This window comes from Ostrea edulis, chromosome 10 (genome assembly GCF_947568905.1).
Source record: "Ostrea edulis chromosome 10, xbOstEdul1.1, whole genome shotgun sequence".
NCBI classification, from domain to species: domain Eukaryota; kingdom Metazoa; phylum Mollusca; class Bivalvia; order Ostreida; family Ostreidae; genus Ostrea; species Ostrea edulis.
The window spans coordinates 4,699,886-4,722,847 of NC_079173.1; the positions used below are offsets into that span (position 1 = coordinate 4,699,886).

Sequence of the window (22,962 nt, forward strand, 5' to 3'; positions counted from 1 at the left end):
GGTAGTGATATATTTTGAGTGAAAGGGATCTTGTCAAAATTTATTTTTCAAATTCGATTTCCGTATATTTAGTTGAAATAAAAAAGAAACACAAGTGAAAACATGCTATCTCAATCATTTGCATCAATTCTCTTTCAACATTACATAATTATTTGGATTTTCAGATATGCCTCCCAAAAAACTGAAAACTAAAACTGGTGGAAATACACCTACTCAAAAATCAGCAGCAAACATTGCTAGGAAATATAAAGCATGTGGAAAGAGAATGTCCCCAAAGAGAAGAGAGAGAGTCCGAAGAGCATTATATAATGTAAGTACAAATGAACAGTCAATCAAGAAAGTGGTGTTGGAATTCCTCTATTCATTTCTATACCAACCGGTCACATTGGACAATAGGTAAACGTCATCCTTCAGAATCACTCAGTATGATTTACGGAATAGAAGAAGCTTTGAATTCGTTAATTATAACAGTTGAATGCACACAGAATGTTTATCTCATGTAATTGATGTGAATGAAAACTTTGTGTGCCCAAAAAATTACAGGATTTAACTGAATGTTCATTTTTGTGATTTTATACTCCACTAGTGTACATCTGCACGTAAATAACAAGGAACCGACAACAACAATACATGTCTATATTATAATGTGTAAATTGCCAAACTTTATACTGTAAGTGAGACTACCATGACATATAATGTGTTTTTCTGTAACAAATCTTCTATATAATATACACCCTATCCTACTACTCTTTTACATTTTGAATTTACCTCAAGTTTTTTTCTTCTTTTTTTTTTTTTTAGCCTGCTGTGGATGGTGAAATCGCGCATGTTGAGCAATCCAGCAGTTTAGCTTCTACGGAAATTATCATTGACAAATGTGTTGTGAAAGGCTATCATGTGTTTAAAATTCGTTCCCCATATACCCCTCCTCCAACTCGATTAATTGTTGACCGAGAATATTCAAACATAAAAGACAGCAATGCTTGTTTGGTGTGGCTTCCACCATTGAATAATTTCCCCCCAAATATTCATAATGACATTACAGATGGAAAACGTCAGCTGAAAGTTAGTGACATAGCTGGGCTACCTATTGGACATGTACCAAAATGCCTATCTGCACATTTTCGTAACATTTTGGATAATGGCGGCGAAATATTTGCCGAGGTGACAGGACAGCCAGTAGCAAGTTTTCCTCCATGGCCCGAGCCAAATGAGGAAGGGGGCGGTGTTGTGCTTCCCTGCAAATACATACTTGAAAATGTGAATGCTTCAACTTTATTTGATAAATTGAAGACAATTTTGTCTCAATTAAAAGAGGGGGATGCGATGAAATTGTATACTTTATAGATGATAAACAGCCTCTGAACTTGACTTATAGATATGTCAGTTTTTTTGTACAATGCAAGGTGAAGATAACGAACAGTGGTCAATCTCATAACTCCTATAAGCAATAGGACGGAACATATATCGAGCGACAAGTATCCTCGGGGACAGACTGTCCACCAGCAGAGATACAAACTCGATGGTTAAATGCAAGGTGAAGATAACGAACAGTGATCAATTTCGTACATAAATTATTTAGTACTTTATTTCTCGATATTATTCAGGGAGCTCACTAGTTTTGAGGACGGGGTTCTTTTAGAATGAGAAATTTATTGAATTATTTGTTTAGATTGAAGAATGTTTAATTAACATACAATCAGCCAGGTTTTTGTTTTAATAGCAGAGGACCTTTTCTGTGTTTTTGACAGTAGGTTATCATTTTAGAAATATATCTGGCAACATTGTCTCGAAATTGAGAAATTTTTGGAATTGTTTGCAAATTTTCTCCAATGAAAGGGGTCCTTTTAAATGGGATTCATTTTAAAATGATTGACAGCTGGGCTATCCCAGTATAGGCTATATGTAAATTTGCATTTCTTGAATAAATGTTTAAGGTGAATTAGACTGACTTTAAAGTAATTTAATTTTACAAACACACACTGGGTAATTGTGATTTATTAAACCTTTTATGGATATATGGTAATTTTTTTAAAATTGTCATGTAGCCCGTTTTCGTTTTCAGCTGCATTACCCGATATTCTTTTTTAAATTTCCATATATTGACAGGTAAAATATTGAATAATTCATGTTAAGGTCACACAAAAGAATATTTGTGTCATCATTTCTTTCTTCGTGTTTATTACGACATAAAAATGCATGTTGACATTGTCCCTAACAAAAATGCTCAGCTGTAAATCACGTGATTCGGTAATGGAGAAAATGATCCGGTAAAGGCGACTACTGTGCTCATTAACAAACAACAATAATTCCTATTTATTAAGTGCTTATTGAGAAATGATAGTTTAAGTTATATATGGTACCACTATTCATGTTATATAATAGATTTAACTCGAACTCGGATACCAACTATCGACGCTAAACCACGAAGTGATCCGTTATAGGCAACCTCTCTGTATATTAAATATAATAGTATGCAGCAGGCCTGCATACATGCAAACTGCGACATTGCATCTAAATGTTCGTCATAAAATGTTTTTACAAAATACATACGTATAATAACATACCTGACTATTTGCATATACATATACGTATAATATACCGGGATTTGATGTATAGCTGCATCTATATTTAACTACATGTTTATATAAACTAAAACGATAAAAAACGCAAATTTTATATTCCTAATATTAATATGCTACGATACTTATATATGTAATTGTTTACATACTAATAAACATATAGTTATACACGATAGAAAACCCGAATTATATGCTTAGATGTTTATATAAGTATAACACATGTAGTTGTTTCTATATTAGTAAACATATAAAAATTTAACATTAGAATAATGATGCTTAGTGGTTTTCATACTTATAAACATACGAAACTGTTTACATATTTGTAAACATGCACGATAAAACCTTAGTTATACATATAAGTAAAACTTTTTACTCACCAACCGGAAGGAAACTTACGAATGATATTGGAAGCTACAAATCATGCAAATTAAAGATGGCGAATGAATATAGATTAGTTACGTGGCAGCCGCTGTGAAGACGCTCATACAACGTAATCTGTGACGTAATTTGTGACGTAATTTGTGACATTGTGACGTTTCATCCACTGAAACCGCTCATACAACGTAATTTGAGATAATAAAGAGGTTAAGCAACTGACCGTGTACGTCTACGCGTACGTGTACAAACAGAAGTATGTTTACAAGTACACGCATCCAACGTAATGTTACATTTAACAAACATTACGTGTACACGTACGTGTAAAACAATTAATTACAAATAAATTGATTGGATACAAATGTGCAAATAAACGAATCAAAAGAGGGTTTACTGCGTTAAGATCAAAGAAAAAAAATGGCGCAAAATATGATGTTGCTTGCAGCTCTGACAGACGATGATGATGTTTTACTTTTGTCTTGCATTAGCAATGAAAAAGAGGCATCGATTTATCACCGATTAAACCTGGATGAATTGAACGACGAACAATTTCGCCTGTTATTCCGGTTTCAAAAAGATGATTTGCTAGGATTACGAATAGCACTGCATATTCCAAACAAAATTGTGTGTAAAAACAGGACTGTATGTTCAGGAATAGAAGGTTTGTGTATTCTCATACGAAGATTGGCATACCCAAATAGATTAGAGGATCTTTCCCATGTATTTGGAAGATCAACTGCTGAATTGTCATATATTTTCAACTCAGTCCTTGATTGCATAGATACAATACATGGACATCTCCTCGAAAACCTAAATCAGCCTTGGTTGTCTCATGCACAACTGGATGAAATGGCAGCAGTCGTGAATAGATGTGGAGCGCCTCTGTCCAATTGCTGGGGGTTCATTGACGGGACTGTCAGACCGATATGCAGACCTCAGTCTCATCAGCAGGTGGTGTTTAATGGTCACAAAAGAGTACACGGTTTAAAATTTCAGTGCATAACGACATCTGATGGTATGATTGCGCATCTATTTGGCCCGGTTGAAGGCCGTCGTCATGATGCCGGTATGTTAAGGGAAAGCAACGTTGAATACCAGATGTATCAACATATGACAAAACCAAACAATGATGTCTACTTTGTCTACGGCGACCCTGCGTACCCGTTATCGCCTTACATAATTCCCCCATTTCGAGGAGGTGTAATTACTGCAAATCAACTGCGATTTAACAAAAAGATGTCCGCAGTGAGAGTCTGCGTGGAATGGACTTTTGGCAAAATCTTAACTCTCTTTTCTTTTTTAGATTACAAGAAAAATCAAAAGCTCTATCTACAACCTGTTGGAAAGTACTATAGGGTAGCTTCAATCCTTACTAATTGTCACACTATTTTGTACGGGAGCGAAACTGGCACTTTCTTTAATATGTCTCCCCCATCACTACAAGAATATCTGGCCTAAATGTGTTCAAATGTATAGAATGTGTGTTGTAACGTGGACACATATATGAACAAGACTGACTTTAATGGTTTAGTTTATTCAGATAAATTAAACAAATATCTGGAATAAAATTTTACATTTCTGAACAGTTTTTACGATTAGTTATCTTTCGTTAATTTTTTAAGTAAATCAATGAAAGCAAGTTTCTCTTGCTTTTCTATTTCCATTCTCTGCATCCGTTCCTCTCGCTCCATTTCAAACTTTGCCTTCTCCAACTTTAATTCTTCTTTTCTTACTTCCATTTCTGATTTTCTCATAGATATCTCATTTTCTGATTTTTCTTTTAAATAGTCCACAAGATACGTCTGCGAATTCTTCTTCTTGAGTACTGGCAAATCGCATTCGTCGTCTGAAAAAACAAACAAAAAATATATATGGCTGTATAATGAAAGAATTTGTTTACACGACAAATCAATGCATTTTCCCCCAAACAAATCACATGAGCCTTGTAATACAATGACACAATAATATTTTCATACTTTTCTTTGGTGTAAGGCATTCAAGTGCCCTTTTCCTGATTTCTTTCCCTAAATTTTCTGATCTGTCCTTCTTTTCTTTTTCTTCTTTCTTCTCTCTCTCTCCTCTTCATTTTTCAATTCTATGACATCGTCCAGCAGGTTTGTTTTTTCCGAAACATCTTCATCGACACCAGATCTTAAAAAAATAAATATACAGGAACGTAAGTGTATTGAAAATGTATGGGAACATATTAGTGTACGGTATTATGAAATATTTTAGGCATGGGAAAATAAGACAAGAATATTAAAAGATAAGCGGTGTATCAGAGAGAGAGAGAGAGAGAGAGAGAGAGAGAGAGAGAGAGAGAGAGAGAGAGAGAAAACCTTTTAAGATGTTCCCTAGTTTCTCGTTTATGTTGTTCAATGAGGAGAATTGTACGTTCTCTCACTCGTCTACTGTTCAGAATAAAAGTCGATGTTGATAGAGTTTCAGCTATTTCAGCCCATTTGTTTTTTGTTTCTCAGGGGATTACTCCCGACAACTTCCCTTAAAAGCCGTAGATCATCCCCAGGTTTAAATCGGATCTGTTTTTTCCTGTCGGTATTCATTTCTGTCTAAAGTATAATGATATATATATTATTATATATTTGAATGATAAACAATACAATTATTATAGCTTGCCGGGGGGCGACCCCCCCCCCCCCCCCCCCCCCCCCCCCCCCCCCCCCCCGGGCGACTTTTAAACAACATGGAATAAATTTTATTTAATATATCAATTTGCATTTTGATTTAACTGTCACATATATCAATTCATCCATCAATATAGACTTAGCAAGCTTTCTTTTTTCCCTAAATAATATGATCTGTGATGTAGACACCGGTCTACAAGGGTAATTTTACAATAATTTTTCATCAAATATTTCTATGACAATGATCAGTTCAGGTTAACATTCGTGCGTACTAAATCCTCTAGATTGTTACAAAATTCATATTTTGCACAAAATCGTTGTATAATGAGCTTAAAATGTTACAAGTTCTTACCCCCGTGTACTCTCAGCACTACGCGTTGTGTACAACTTGTAGAATGACGTTGTGTGCGAAAATGATGACGTAATACGCAATAAAAGAGGGGATTCCCCTAGTCACAAGTACACGTAGACGCTTAACCTCTCTATTGTGACGTTTCACTCGCTGAAACCACGGTACGATGCAAACTCCCCGTCGAGGCCTCATTACGTCACCTACGAATAGTGAATGTGAGCAAACGAACTCTGGTGGAAGTTTGCGGTACGATGGCCTATTATATAAATAATATATGCAAAGCAGAAGGTTGAGTTAATGAATGCATTGAATACTGAATAAGCATAAATTATCAATGGAATTACATGTAAAAATGTAAATGTAAAAAATTAAAATTTTAATAGTAAAGTAATTTGACATAATGATATTTAGATTGGGAACAAAACTTTTTTATTATTTAACTAAATAAATAAATAATTTTAAGATGTAAATTATATGTAAATTATATGTATAAATTACAGTAACCCAACTCGTTTAAAGGTACTGTCAATAGTCTAGAGTAACTGTCGCTATACGATGTATCACCTTGGAAGTAATGCTTTGTTTGTTTGATATTCGTAGGATTGGTTAACTATATATCGTTACTGTCTATTGTTACTGTATATTGTTATTCTTTATTGTTACTGTCTATTGTTACTGCCTAGTGTTACTGTCTATTGTTACTCTTTATACTGTTACTGTCTATTGTTACTGTTTATACTGTTACTGTCTATTGTTTATGTCTATATTGTTACTGTCTATTGTTACTGTCTATTGTTACTGTCTATTGTTACTGTTTATACTGTTACTGTCTATTGTTTATGTCTATATTGTTACTGTCTATTATTACTGTCTATTGTTACTGTCTATTGTTACTGTTTATACTGTTACTGTCTATTCTTATTGTCTATACTGTTACTGTCTATTGTTATTGTTTATACTGTTACTGTCTATTGTTATTGTTTATACTGTCACCGTCTATTTTTACTGTCTATTGTTACTGTCTATTATTACTGTTTATACTGTTACTGTTTATTCTTACTGTCTATACTGTTACTATCTACTGTTACTGTCTATACTGTCACTGTCTATTGTTACTGTCTATTGTTACTGTCTATTGTTACTGTCTATTATTACTGTTTATACTGTTATTGTAGGCCTATATTGTTACTGTTTACATTGTTACTGTCTATTGTTACTGTCTATACTGTTACTGTTTATTGTTACTGTTTATTGTTACTGTCTACTGTTACTGTCTATACTGTTACTGTCTATTGTTACTGTTTATTGTTACAGTCTACTGTTACTGTCTACTGTAACTGTTTATACTGTTATTGTCTATTGTTACTGTCTATATTGTTACTGTCTATTGTTACTGTCTATATTGTTACTGTTTATTGTTACTGTCTATTGTTACTGTCTATTGTTACTGTCTATTGTTCCTGTCTATTGTTACTCTTTATACTGTTACTGTCTACACTGTTACTGTCTATTGTTACTGTCTATTGTTACTGTCTATTGTTACTGTCTATTATTACTGTTTATACTGTTACTGTATATTGTTACTGTCTATACTGTTACTATCTACTGTTACTGTCTATACTGTTACTGTCTATTGTTACTGTCTATTGTTACTGTCTATTGTTACTGTTTATGCTGTTATTGTCTATTGTTACTGTCTACACTGTTACTGTCTATTGTTATTGCTTACACTGTTACTGGGTGTACTGTTATTGTCTATTGTTACTGTCTATATTGTTACTGTCTATTGTTACCGTCTATTGTTACTCCTTATACTGTTACTGTCTATTGTTCCTGTCTATTGTTACTCTTTATACTGTTACTGTCTACACTGTTACTTTTTATTGTTACTGTCTATTGTTACTGTCTATTGTTACTGTCTATTGTTACTGTCTATTGTTACTGTCTATACTGTTACTGTCTATTGTTACTGTTTATTGTTACTGTCTACTGTTATTGTCTATACTGTTACTGTCTATTGTTACTGTTTATTGTTACAGTCTACTGTTACTGTCTACTCTTACTGTTTATACTGTTATTGTCTATTCTTACTGTCTATATTGTTACTGTCTATTGTTACTGTCTATATTGTTACTGTTTATTGTTACTGTCTATTGTTACTGTCTATTGTTACTGTCTATTGTTACAGTCTATTGTTACTCTTTATACTGTTACTGTCTATTGTTCCTGTCTATTGTTACTCTTTATACTGTTACTGTCTACACTGTCACTGTCCATTGTTACTGTCTATTGTTACTGTCTATTGTTACTGTCTCTTATTACTGTTTATACTGTTACTGTCTATTGTTACTGTCTATACTGTTACTATCTACTGTTACTGTCTATACTGTTACTGTCTATTGTTACTGTCTATTGTTACTGTTTATGCTGTTATTGTCTATTGTTACTGTCTACACTGTTACTGTCTATTGTTATTGTTTACACTGTTACTGTCTATTGTTACTGTCTAGTGTTACTGTCTAGTGTTACTGTCTAGTGTTACTGTTTATACTGTTACTGTCTATTGTTTATGTCTATATTCTTACTGTCTATTGTTACTCTCTATTGTTACTGTCTATTGTTACTGTCTATTGTTACTGTTTATACTGTTATTGTCTATTGTTACTGTTTATATTGTTACTGTCTATTGTTACTGTCTATTGTTACTGTCAATTGTTACTGTCTACTGTTACTGTCTATTGTTACTGTTTATACTGTTATTGTCTATTGTTACTGTTTATATTGTTACTGTCTATTCTCACTGTTTATACTGTTACTGTCTATTCTTACTGTTTATATTGTTACTGTTTATTCTTACTGTTTATATTGTTACTGTCTATTCTTACTGTTTATACTGTTATTGGCTATTGTTAATGTCTATATTTTTACTGTTTATACTGTTACTGTGTATTGTTACTGTCTATTGTTACTGTCTCTTGTTATTGTTTATACTGTTACTGTCTATTGTTACTGTTTATACTGTTACTGTTTATATTGTTACTGTCTATTGTTACTCTTTATTGTTATTGTCTATTGTTACTGTCTATGATGTTACTGTCTATTGTTACTGTCTATATTGTCACTGTCTATTGTTACTGTCTATTGTTACTCTCTATTGTTATTGTCTATTGTTATTGTCTATTGTTACTGTCTATGATGTTACTGTCTATTGTTACTGTCTATATTGTTACTGTCTATTGTTACTGTATATTGTTACTGTCTATTGTTACTGTCTATTGTTACTGTCTATTGTCACTGTCTATTGTTACTCTTTATTGTTATTGTCTATTGTTACTGTCTATGATGTTACTGTCTATTGTTACTGTCTATTGTTAATGTCTATATTGTTACTGTCTATTGTTTCTGTATATTGTTACTTTTTATTGTTACTGTCTATTGTTACTGTTATACTGTTTCTGTCTATTGTTGCTGTTTATACTATTACTGTCTATTATTACTGTCTACACTCATACTGTCTATTGTTACTGTCTTTTGTCACTGTTAATACTGTTACTGTCTATTCTTACTGTTTATACTGTTATTGTCTATTGTTACTGTTTATACTGTTACTGTCTATTGTTACTGTCTATTGTTACTGCCTAGTGTTACTGTATGTTGTTACTGTTTATACTGTTACTGTCTGTTCTTAGTGTTTATACTGTTACTGTCTATTGTCACTGTTTATTCTGTTACTGTCTATTGTTACTGTTTATACTGTTACTGTCTATTGTTACTGTCTACACTCATACTGTCTTTTGTTAATGTTATACTGTTTCTGTCTATTGTTACTGTTTATACTATTACTGTCTATTGTTACTGTCTACACTCATACTGTCTATTGTTACTGTTATACTGTTTCTGTTTACTCCAACAGTTTATACTGTTACCGTCTATTTTTACTGTCTATACTGTTACTGTATCTTGTAACTGTCTACACTGTTACTGTCTATTGTTATTGTCTACTGTTACTGTCTACTGTTACTGTATATTGTTACTGTTTAAACTGTTACTGTCTATTGTTACCGTCTATTGTTACTGACTAGTGTTACTGTTTATACTGTTACTGTCCATTGTCACTGTCTATATTGTTACTGTCTATTGTTACTGTTTATTATTACTGTCTATTGTTACTGTCTATTGTTACTGTCTACTGTTACTGTCTATTATTACTGTTTATACTGTTACTGTCTATTGTTACTGCCTAGTGTTACTGTATATTGTTTATGTTTATACTGTTACTGTCTATTGTTACTGTTTATACTGTTACTGTCTATTATTACTGTTTATACTGTTACTGTCTATTGTTACTGTCTATTGTTTCTGTCTATTGTTACTGTCTATTGTTACTGTCTATTATTACTGTTTATACTGTTACTGTCTATTGTTACTGTCTATATTGTTACTGTCTATTGTTACTGTTTATACTGTTACTGTCTATTGTTACTGTTTATACTGTTACTGTCTATTGTTACTGTCTATTGTTATTGTTTACTGTTACTGCCTATTGTTTCTGTATATTGTTACTCTTTATTGTTTATACTGTTACTGCATAGTGTTACTGTCTATTGTTACTGCCTAGTGTTACTGTATATTGTTACTGTTTATACTGTTACTGTCTATTGTTACTGTTTATTCTGTTATTGTCTATTGTTACTTTTTATACTGTTACTGTCTATTGTTACTGTTTATTCTGTTACTGTCTATTGTTACTGTTTATACTGTTACTGTCTATTGTTACTGTTTGTTCTGTTACTGTCTATTGTTACTGTTTATACTGTTATTGTCTATTGTTACTGTCTATTGTTACTGTTTATTGTTACTTTTTACTGTTACTGTCTATTGTTACTGTCTATTGTTACTGTTTATACTGTTACTGTCTATTGTTACTGTCTATATTGTTACTGTATATTGTTAGTGTCTATTGTTACTCTTTATACTGTTACTTTATCATGTAACTGTCTACACTGTTACTGTCTATTTTTACTGTCTATTGTTACTGTTTATACTGTTACTATCTATTGTTTCTGTTTATACTGTTACTGTCTATTGTTACTGTCTATTGTTACTGTCTATTGTTACAGTTTATTGTTATTGTTTATACTGTCTATTGGTACTGTCTAGTGTTACTGTCTATATTGTTACTGTCTATTGTTACTGTTTATACTGTCTATTGGTACTGTCTATTGTTACTGTCTATATTGTTACTGTCTATTGTTACTGTCTTCTGTTACTGTCTATTGTTACTGTTTATACTGTTACTGTCTATTGTTACTGTTTATACTGTTACTGTCTATTGTTACTGTATATTGTTACTTTCTATTGTTACTGTTTATTGTTACTGTTCATACTGTTACTATCTATTGTTATTTTTTATACTGTTACTGTCTATTGTTGTTGTTTATACTGTTATTGTCCATTGTTGCTGTTTATTGTTTCTGTCCATTGTTACTGTCTATTGTTACTGTCTATTGTTACTGTCTATTGTTACTGTTTATACTGTTACTGTTTATTGTTACTGTCTATTGTTACTGTCTAATGTTACTGTCTATTTTTACTGTTTATACTATTACTGTCTATTGTTACTGTCTATTGTTAATGTCTATTGTTACTGTCTATACTGTTACTATCTATTGTTACTGATTATGCTGTTACTGTCTATTGTCATTGTTTATACTGTTACTGTCTATTGTTATTGTCTATACTGTTACTGTCTATTGTTACTGTTTATACTGTTATTGGCTATTGTTATTGCTTATACTGTTACTGTCTATTGTTACTATGTGTACTGTTACTGTCTATTGTTACTGTCTATACTGTTACTATATACTGTTACTCTATATACTGTTACTGTCTATTGCTACTGTTTATTGTTACTGTCTATTGTTATTGTATATACTGTTACTGTGTATTGTTACTGTTTATACTGTTACTGTCTATTGTTATTGTTTATACTGTTTCTGTCTATTGTTATTGTTTATACTGTTATTGGCTATTGTTACTGTCTATTGTAACTGTCTATTGTTACTGTCTATTGTTACTGTATATACTGTTACTGTCTATTGTTATTGTTTATACTGTTACTGTCTATTCTTACTGTTTATACTGTTACTGTCTATTGTTATTGTTTATACTGTTACTGTCTATTGTTATTGTTTATACTGTTACTGTCTATTATTATTGTTTATACTGTTACTGTCTATTGTTATTGTTTATACTGTTACTGCTTATTGTTACTGTCTATTGTTATTGTCTATTGTTACTGTCTATTATTACTGTTTATACTGTTACTGTCTATTGTTACTGTTTATACTGTTATTGTCTATTGTTACTGTTTATACTGTTGCTGTATATACTGTTACTGTCTATTGTTATGGTTATTGTTACTGTCTATTGTTATTGTTTATACTGTTACTGCCTATTCTTACTGTTTATACTGTTACTGTATATTATTATTGTTTATACTGTTACTGTCTATTGTTATTGTTTATTCTGTTACTGTCTATTGTTGTTGTGTATACTGTTATTGTCCATTGTTGCTGTTTATTGTTTCTGTCTATTGTTACTGTTTATACTGTTACTGTCTATTGTTACTGTGTGTACTGTTACTTTCTATTGTTACTGTATATACAGTTACTGTGTATTGTTACTGTCTATTGTTACTGTCTATATTTACTGTTTATACTGTTACTGTTTATTGTTACTGTCTATTGTTACTGTTTAATTTTACTGTCTATTTTTACTGTTTATCTATTACTGTCTATTGTTACTGTCTATTGTTAATGTCTATTGTTACTGTCTATACTGTTACTATCTATTGTTACTGATTATGCTGTTACTGTCTATTGTCATTGTTTATACTGTTACTGTCTATTGTTATTGTCTATACTGTTACTGTCTATTGTTACTGTTTATACTGTTATTGGCTATTGTTATTGCTTATACTGTTACTGTCTATTGTTACTGTTTATACTGTTATTGGCTATTGTTATTCTTATACTGTTACTGTCTACACTGTTACTGTCTATTGTTACCGTCTATTGTTACTCTCTATTGTTACTGTCTATTGTTACCGTCTATTGTTACTGTATATTGTTACTGTCTATTGTTACTGTATATTGTTACTGTCTATTCTTATTGTCTATACTGTTACTGTCTATTGTTATTGTTTATACTATTACTGTCTATTGTTATTGTTTATACTGTCACCGTCTATTTTTACTGTCTATTGTTACTGTCTATTATTACTGTTTATACTGTTACTGTTTATTCTTACTGTCTATACTGTTACTATCTACTGTTACTGTCTATACTGTTACTGTCTATTGTTACTGTCTATTGTTACTGTCTATTGTTACTCTCTATTATTACTGTTTATACTGTTATTGTAGGCCTATATTGTTACTGTTTACACTGTTACTGTCTATTGTTACTGTCTATACTGTTACTGTCTATTGTTACTGTTTATTGTTACTGTCTACTGTTACTGTCTATACTGTTACTGTCCATTGTTACTGTTTATTGTTACTGTTTACTGTTACTGTCTATACTGTTGCTATCTACTGTTACTGTCTATACTGTTACTGTCAATTGTTACTGTTTATTGTTACTGTCTACTGTTACTGTCTACTGTTACTGTTTATACTGTTATTGTCTATTGTTACTGTGTATATTGTTACTGTCTATTTATACTGTATATATTGTTACTGTTTATTGTTACTGTCTATTGTTACTGTCTATTATTACTGTCTATTGTTCCTGTCTATTGTTACTCTTTATACTGTTATTGTCTACACTGTTACTGTCTATTGTTACTGTCTATTGTTACTGTCTATTGTTACTGTCTATTATTACTGTTTATACTGTTACTGTCTATTGTTACTGTCTATACTGTTAATATCTACTGTTACTGTCTATACTGTTACTGTCTATTGTTACTGTTTATACTGTTACTGTCTATTGTTACTGTCTATTGTTACTGTTTATTGTTACTGTTTATACTGTTACTGTCTATTGTTACTGTCTATTGTTACTGTTTATACTATTGTTATTGCTTACACTGTTACTGGGTGTACTGTTATTGTCTATTGTTACTGTATATATTGTTACTGTCTATTGTAATCGTCTATTGTTACTCTTTATACTGTTACTGTCTATTGTTTCTGTCTATTGTTACTGTCTATTGTTACTGTATACTGTTACTGTCTATTGTTACTGTTTATACTGTTACTGTCTATTGTTACTGTCTATTGTTACTGTTTATACTATTGTTATTGCTTACACTGTTACTGGGTGTACTGTTATTGTCTATTGTTACTGTATATATTGTTACTGTCTATTGTAATCGTCTATTGTTACTCTTTATACTGTTACTGTCTATTGTTTCTGTCTATTGTTACTCTTTATACTGTTAGTGTCAACACTGTTACTTTCTATTGTTACTGTCTATTGTTACTGTCTATTGTTACTCTTTATACTGTTACTGTCTATTGTTCCTGTCTATTGTTACTCTTTATACTGTTACTGTCTACACTGTCACTGTCCATTGTTACTGTCTATTGTTACTGTCTATTGTTAATGTCTATACTGTTACTATCTACTGTTACTGTCTATACTGTTACTGTCTATTGTTACTGTCTATTGTTACTGTTTATGCTGTTATTGTCTATTGTTACTGTCTACACTGTTACTGTCTATTGTTATTGTTTACACTGTTACTGTCTATTGTTACTGTCTATTGTTACTGTCTATTGTTACTGTCTATTGTTACTGTTTATACTGTTACTGTCTATTGTTTATGTCTATATTCTTACTGTCTATTGTTACTCTCTATTGTTACTGTCTATTGTTACTGTCTATTGTTACTGTTTATACTGTTATTGTCTATTGTTACTGTTTATATTGTTACTGTTTATTGTTACTGTCTATTGTTACTGTCTATTGTTACTGTCAATTGTTACTGTCTACTGTTACTGTCTATTGTTACTGTTTATACTGTTATTGTCCATTGTTACTGTTTATATTGTTACTGTCTATTCTTACTGTTTATACTGTTACTGTCTATTCTTATTGTTTATATTGTTACTGTCTATTCTTACTGTTTATATTGTTACTGTCTATTCTGACTGTTTATACTGTTATTGTCTATTGTTAATGTCTATATTTTTACTGTTTATACTGTTACTGTGTATTGTTACTGTCTATTGTTAATGTCTATTGTTATTGTTTATACTGTTATTGTCTATTGTTACTGTTTATACTGTTACTGTTTATATTGTTACTGTCTATTGTTACTCTTTATTGTTATTGTCTATTGTTACTGTCTATGATGTTACTGTCTATTGTTACTGTCTATATTGTTACTGTCTATTGTTGCTGTTTATTGTTACTGTCTATTGTTACTGTATATTGTTACTGTATATTGTTACTGTCTATTGTTACTGTCTATTGTTACTGTTTATTGTTACTATCAATTCTTACTGTTTATACTGTTATTGTATATTGTTACTGTCTATTGTTACTGTCTATTGTTACTCTTTATTGTTATTGTCTATTGTTACTGTCTATGATGTTACTGTCTATTGTTACTGTATATTGTTAATGTCTATATTGTTACTGTCTATTGTTACTGTATATTGTTACTGTCTATTGTTACTGTCTATTGTTACTGTTTATTGTTACTGTCTATTGTTACTGTTATACTGTTTCTGTCTATTGTTGCTGTTTATGCTATTACTGTCTATTGTTACTGTCTACACTCATACTGTCTATTGCTACTGTCTTTTGTTACTGTTTATACTGTTACTGTCAATTCTTACTGTTTATACTGTTATTGTCTATTGTTACTGTTTATACTGTTACTGTCTATTGTTACTGTCTATTGTTACTGCCTAGTGTTACTGTATGTTGTTACTGTTTATACTGTTACTGTCTATTGTTACTGTTTATTCTGTTACTGTCTATTGTTACTGTTTATACTGTTACTGTCTATTGTTACTGTCGACACTCATACTGTCTTTTGTTACTGTTATACTGTTTCTGTCTATTGTTACTGTTTATACTATTACTGTTTATTGTTACTGTCTACACTCATACTGTCTATTGTTACTGTTATACTGTTTCTGTCTATTCTTACAGTTTATACTGTTACCGTCTATTTTTACTGTCTATACTGTTACTGTATCTTGTAACTGTCTACACTGTTACTGTCTATTGTTATTGTCTACTGTTACTGTCGATTGTTACTGTATATTGTTACTGTTTAAACTGTTACTGTCTATTGTTACCGTCTATTGTTACTGCCTAGTGTTACTGTTTATACTGTTACTGTCCATTGTCACTGTCTATATTGTTACTGTCTATTGTTACTGTTTATTATTACTGTCTATTGTTACTGTCTATTGTTACTGTCTACTGTTACTGTCTATTATTACTGTTTATACTGTTACTGTCTATTGGTACTGCCTAGTGTTACTGTATATTGTTACTGTTTATACTGTTATTGTCTATTGTTACTGTTCATACTGTTACTGTCTATTATTACTGTTTATACTGTTACTGTCTATTGTTACTGTCTATTGTTTCTGTCTATTGTTACTGTCCATTGTTACTGTCTATTGTTACTTTCTATATTGTTACTGTCTATTGTTACTGTTTATACTGTTACCGTCCATTGTTACTGTTTATACTGTTACTGTCTATTGTTACTGTCTATTGTTACTTTTTACTGTTACTGTCTATTGTTACTGTTTATTCTGTTACTGTCTATTGTTACTGTCTATTGTAATTGTCTACTGTTACTGCCTATTGTTACTGTATATTGTTACTCTTTATTGTTTATACTGTTACTGCATAGTGTTACTGTCTATTGTTACTGCCTAGTGTTACTGTATATTGTTACTGTTTATACTGTTACTGTCTATTGTTACTGTTTATTCTGTTATTGTCTATTGTTACTTTTGATACTGTTACTGTCTATTGTTACTGTTTATTCTGTTACTGTCTATTGTTACTGTTTATACTGTTACTGTATATTGTTACTGTTTGTTCTGTTACTGTCTATTGTTACTGTTTATACTGTTATTGTCTATTGTTACTGTCTACTGTTACTGTTTATACTGTTACTGTCTACTGTTACTGTCTATATTGTTACTGTCTATTGTTGGTGTCTATTGTTACTCTTTATACTGTTACTTTATCATGTAACTGTCTACACTGTTACTGTCTATTTTTACTGTCTATTGTTACTGTTTATACTGTTACTGTCTATTGTTACTGTCTATATTGTTACTGTCTATTGTTAGTGTCTATGGTTACTCTTTATACTGTTACTGTATCATGTAACTGTCTACACTGTTACTGTCTATTTTTACTGTCTATTGTTACTGTCTATTGTTACTGTTTATTGTTACTCTTTATTGTTACTGTATATTGTTACTGTTTATACTGTTTCTGTCCATTGTTACTGTTTATACTGTTACTGTCTATTGTTATTGTTTATACTGTTACTGTCTATTGTTACTGTCTATTGTTACTGTCTATTGTTACTGTCTATTGTTACTCTTTATTGTTATTGTCTATTGTTACTGTCTATGATGTTACTGTCTATTATTTCTGTCTATTGTTAATGTCTATATTGTTACTGTATATTGTTACTGTCTATTGTTACTGTCTATTGTTACTGTCTATTGTTACTGTTTATTGTTACTCTCTATTGTTACTGTTATACTGTTTCTGTCTATTGTTGCTGTTTATACTATTACTGTCTATTGTTACTGTCTACACTCATACTGTCTATTGTTACTGTCTTTTGTTACTAGTTATACTGTTACTGTCTATTCTTACTGTTTATTCTGTTATTGTCTATTTTTTCTGTTTATACTGTTACTGTATATTGTTACTGTCTATTGTTACTGCCTAGTGTTACTGTATGTTGTTACTGTTTATACTGTTACTGTCTATTGTTACTGTTTATTCTGTTACTGTCTATTGTTATTGTTTATTGTTACTGTCTACTGTTACTGTCTATACTGTTACTGTCTATTGTTACTGTTTATACTGTTACTGTCTATATTTACTGTCTACACTCATACTGTCTATTGTTACTATTATACTGTTTCTGTCTATTCTTACAGTTTATACTGTTACCGTCTATTTTTACTGTCTATACTGTTACTGTATCTTGTAACTGTCTACACACTGTTACTGTCTATTGTTATTGTCTACTGTTACTGTCTACTGTTACTGTATATTGTTACTGTTTAAACTGTTACTGTCTATTGTTACCGTCTATTGTTACTGCCTAGTGTTACTGTTTATACTGTTACTATCCATTGTCACTGTCTATATTGTTACTGTCTATTGTTACTGTTTATTATTACTGTCTATTGTTACTGTCTATTGTTACTGTCTACTGTTACTGTCTATTATTACTTTTTATACTGTTACTGTCTATTGTTACTGTCTATTGTTTCTGTTTATTATTACTGTCTATTGTTACTGTCTATTGTTACTGTCTACTGTTACTGTCTATTATTACTGTTTATACTGTTACTGTCTATTGTTACTGTTTATACCGTTATTGTTTATTGTTACTGTTAATACTGTTACTGTCTATTGTTAATGTTTATACTGTTACTGTCTATTGTTACTGTATATACTGTTACTGTCTATTGTTACTGTTTATACTGTTACTGTCTATTGTTACTGTTTATACCGTTATTGTTTATTGTTACTGTTAATACTGTTACTGTCTATTGTTAATGTTTATACTGTTACTGTCTATTGTTACTGTATATACTGTTACTGTCTATTGTTACTGTCTATATTGTTACTGTCTATTGTTACTGTTTATACTGTTACTGTCTATTGTTACTGTTTATTCTGTTACTGTCTATTGTTACTGTTTATACTGTTATTGGCTATTGTTATTGCTTATGCTGTTACTGTATATACTGTTACTGTCTATTGTTATTTTTTATACTGTTACTGTCTATTGTTACTGTTTATACTGTTATTGGCTATTGTTATTGCTTATACTGTTACTGTATATACTGTTTCTGTCTATTGTTACTGTTTACACTGTTACTGTCTATTGTTATTGTTTATACTGTTACTATCTATTGTTACTGTTTATACTGTTATTGGCTATTGTTATTGCTTATACTGTTACTGTGTATACTGTTACTGTCTATTGTTACTGTTTATACTGTTACTGTCTATTGTTATTGTTTATACTGTTACTGTATATTGTTATTGTTTACACTGTTACTGTCTATTGTTATTGTTTATACTGTTACTATCTATTGTTACTGTTTATACTGTTATTGGCTATTGTTATTGCTTATACTGTTACTGTATATACTGTTACTGTGTATTGTTACTGTTTATACTGTTACTGTCTATTGTTATTGTTTATACTGTTATTGTATATTGTTATTGTTTATACTGTTACTGTCTATTGTTACCGTTTATACTGTTACTGTCTATTGTTATTGTTTAAACTGTTACTGTCTATTGTTACTGTGTGTACTGTTACTCTCTATTGTTACTGTCTATACTGTTACTATATACTGTTACTCTATATACTGTTACTGTCTATTGTTACTGTCTATTGTTACTGCCTAGTGTTACTGTATATTGTTATTGTTTATACTGTTACTGTCTATTGCTACTGTTTATTGTTACTGTCTTTTGTTATTGTATATACTGTTACTGTGTATTGTTACTGTTTATACTGTTACTGTCTATTGTTATTGTTTATACTGTTACTGTCTATTGTTATTGTTTATACTGTTATTGGCTATTGTTACTGTCTATTGTTACTGTCTATTGTTATTGTATATACTGTTATTGTTTATTGTTACTGTCTATTGTTACTGTATATACTGTTACTATCTACTTTTACTGTATCTACTCCTACTGTCTATTGTTACTGTACATTGTTACTGTCTATTGTTATTGTTTATACTGTTACTGTCTATTCTTACTGTCTATACTGTTCCTGTCTATTGTTACTGTCTATTGATACTGTCTATTGTTACTGTTTATACTGTTACTGTCTATTGTTAATGTCTATATTGTTACTGTCTATTGTTACTGTTTATACTGTTACTGTATATTGTTACTGTTTATTCGGTTACTGTCTATTGTTATTGTCTATTGTTACTGTCTATACTGTAACTATCTACTGTTACTGTCTATACTGTTACTGTCTATTGTTACTGTTTATACTGTAACTATCTACTGTTACTGTCTATACTGTTACTGTCTATTGTTACTGTTTATACTGTTACTGTCTATTGTTACTGTATATACTGTTACTATATTATGTAACTGTCTACACTGTTTACTCTCTGTTGTTTCTGTCCATTGTTATTGTCTACTGTTACTATCTAGTGTTACTGTCTATTGTTACTGTTTAAACTGTTACTGTCTATTGTTACTGTATATTGTTACTGTCTAGTGTTACTGTATATTTTAACAGTCTATACTGTTACTGTCTATTGTTACTGTATATACTGTTACTGTATTATGTAACTGTCTACACTGTTTACTGTCTATTGTTTCTGTCCATTGTTATTGTCTACTGTTACTGTCTAGTGTTACTGTATACTGTTACTGTCTATTGTTACTGTTTATACCGTTATTGTTTATTGTTACTGTTAATACTGTTACTGTCTATTGTTAATGTCTATATCGTTACTGTCTATTGTTACTGTCTATTGTTACTGTCTAGTGTTACTGTATATTTTAACAATCTATACTGTTACTGTCCATTGTTACTGTTTATACTGTTACTGTCTATTGTTACTGTCTATATTGTTACTGTCTATTGTTACTGTGTGTACTGTTACTGTCTATTGTTACTGTATATACTGTTACTGTCCATTGTTACTGTCTATATTGTTACTCTCTATTGTTACTGTTTATACTGTTACTGTCTATTGTTACTGTTTATACCGTTATTGTTTATTGTTACTGTTAACACTGTTACTGTCTTTTGTTAATGTCTATATTGTTACTGTCTATTGTTACTGTCTAGTGTTACTGTATATTGTAACAGTTTATACTGTTACTGTATATTGTTATTGTTTATACTGTTACTGTCTATTGTTACTGTGTGTACTGTTACTTTCTATTGTTACTGTATATACTGTTACTGTCTATTGTTACTGTTTATTGTTACTGTTTATACTGTTACTGTCTATTCTTACTGTGTGTACTGTTACTGTCTTTTGTTACTGTCTATACTGTTACTGTCTATTGTTATTGTTTATTGTTACTGTTTATACTGTTATTGTCTATTGTTACTGTTTACACTGTTACTGTCTATTGTTATTGTTTATACTGTTACTGTCTATTGTTACTGTTTATTGTTACTGTCTATTGTTATTGTTTTTACTGTTACTGTCTATTGTTACTGTATATTGTAACTATTTATTGTTACTGTCTATTGTTACTGTCTATTGTTACTGTTTATACTGTTACTGTCTTTTGTTACTGTTTATACCGTTATTGTTTATTGTTACTGTTAATACTGTTACTGTCTATTGTTAATGTCTATATTGTTACTGTCTATTGTTACTGTTTATTGTTACTGTTTATTGTTATTGTTTATACTGTTACTGTCTATTGTTACTGTTTATTGTTACTGTCTATTGTTATTGTTTATACTGTTACTGTCTATTGTTACTGTCTATCGATACTGTCTATACTGTTACTACCTACTGTTACTGTCTATACTGTTACTGTCTATTGTTACTGTCTATTGTTACTGTCTATATTGTTACTGTCTATTGTTACCCACTATTGTTACTGTCTATTGTTGCTGTCTATACTCTTACTATCTACTGTTACTGTCTATACTGTTACTGTCTATTGTTACTGTCTATTGTTACTTTCTATTGTTACTGTTTATACTGTTACTGTCTATTGTCAATGTCTATATTGTTACTGTCTATTGTTATTGTTTATACTGTTACTGTCTATTGTTACTGTTTATACCGTTATTGTTTATTGTTACTGTTAACACTGTTACTGTCTATTGTTACTGTCTATCGTTACTGTCTATACTGTTACTATCTACTGTTACTATCTATACTGTTACAGTCTATTGTTACTGTCTATTGATACTGTCTATTGTTACTGTTCATACTGTTACTGTCTATTGTTATTGTCTATATTGTTACTGTCTATTGTTACTGTTTATACTGTTACTGTCTATTGTTACTGTTTATTCGGTTACTGTCTATTGTTACTGTTTATTGTTACTGTTTATACTGTTACTGTCTATTCTTACTGTGTGTACTGTTACTGTCTTTTGTTACTGTCTATACTGTTACTGTCTATTGTTATTGTTTATTGTTACTGTTTATACTGTTATTGTCTATTGTTACTGTTTACACTGTTACTGTCTATTGTTATTGTTTATACTGTTACTGTATTCTGTTACTGTATATTGTTACTGTCTATTGTTACTGTCTATTGTTACTGTCTATGATATTACTATCTATTGTTACTGTCTATAATGTTACTGTCTATTGTTACTGTTTATACTTGTATTGTCTATTGTTATTCTCTATACTGTCCATTGTTGTTGTTTATACTGTTACTGTATATTGTTACTGTATATTGTTACTGTCTATTGTTACTGTCTATTGTTACTGTTCATACTGTTACTATCTATTGTTACTGTGTATTGTTACTGTTTATACTGTTACTGTTTTTACTGTTACTGTTTATACTGTTACTGTCTATACTGTTACTGTCTATTATTACTGTCTAGTGTTACTGTCTACTGTTAATGTTTATACTGTCTATTGTTACTGTCTATTGTTACTGTCTATTGTTACTGTCTATTATTACTGTCTATTGTTACTGTCTATTGTTAATGTTTATACTGTTACTGTCTATTATTACTGTCTATTGTTACTGTCTACTGTTAATGTCTATTATTACTGTCTATTGTTAC

The 22,962-nt window shown here is 30.6% G+C and overlaps 1 long non-coding RNA gene and 1 pseudogene across 1 annotated transcript; one reads left to right on the forward strand and one right to left on the reverse strand.

Annotated features, from left to right (window-relative positions):
• The first annotated feature begins 256 nt into the window (after positions 1 to 256).
• LOC130050878 (uncharacterized) lies at positions 257 to 1,368 on the forward strand. Its single transcript, XR_008799257.1, has 2 exons — positions 257 to 396; positions 802 to 1,368. It is a non-coding gene; the product is annotated as an uncharacterized LOC130050878 (long non-coding RNA).
• Positions 1,369 to 4,394: 3,026 nt separating this feature from the next.
• LOC130050872 (uncharacterized) lies at positions 4,395 to 5,521 on the reverse strand (annotated as a pseudogene).
• Positions 5,522 to 22,962: the final 17,441 nt, after the last annotated feature.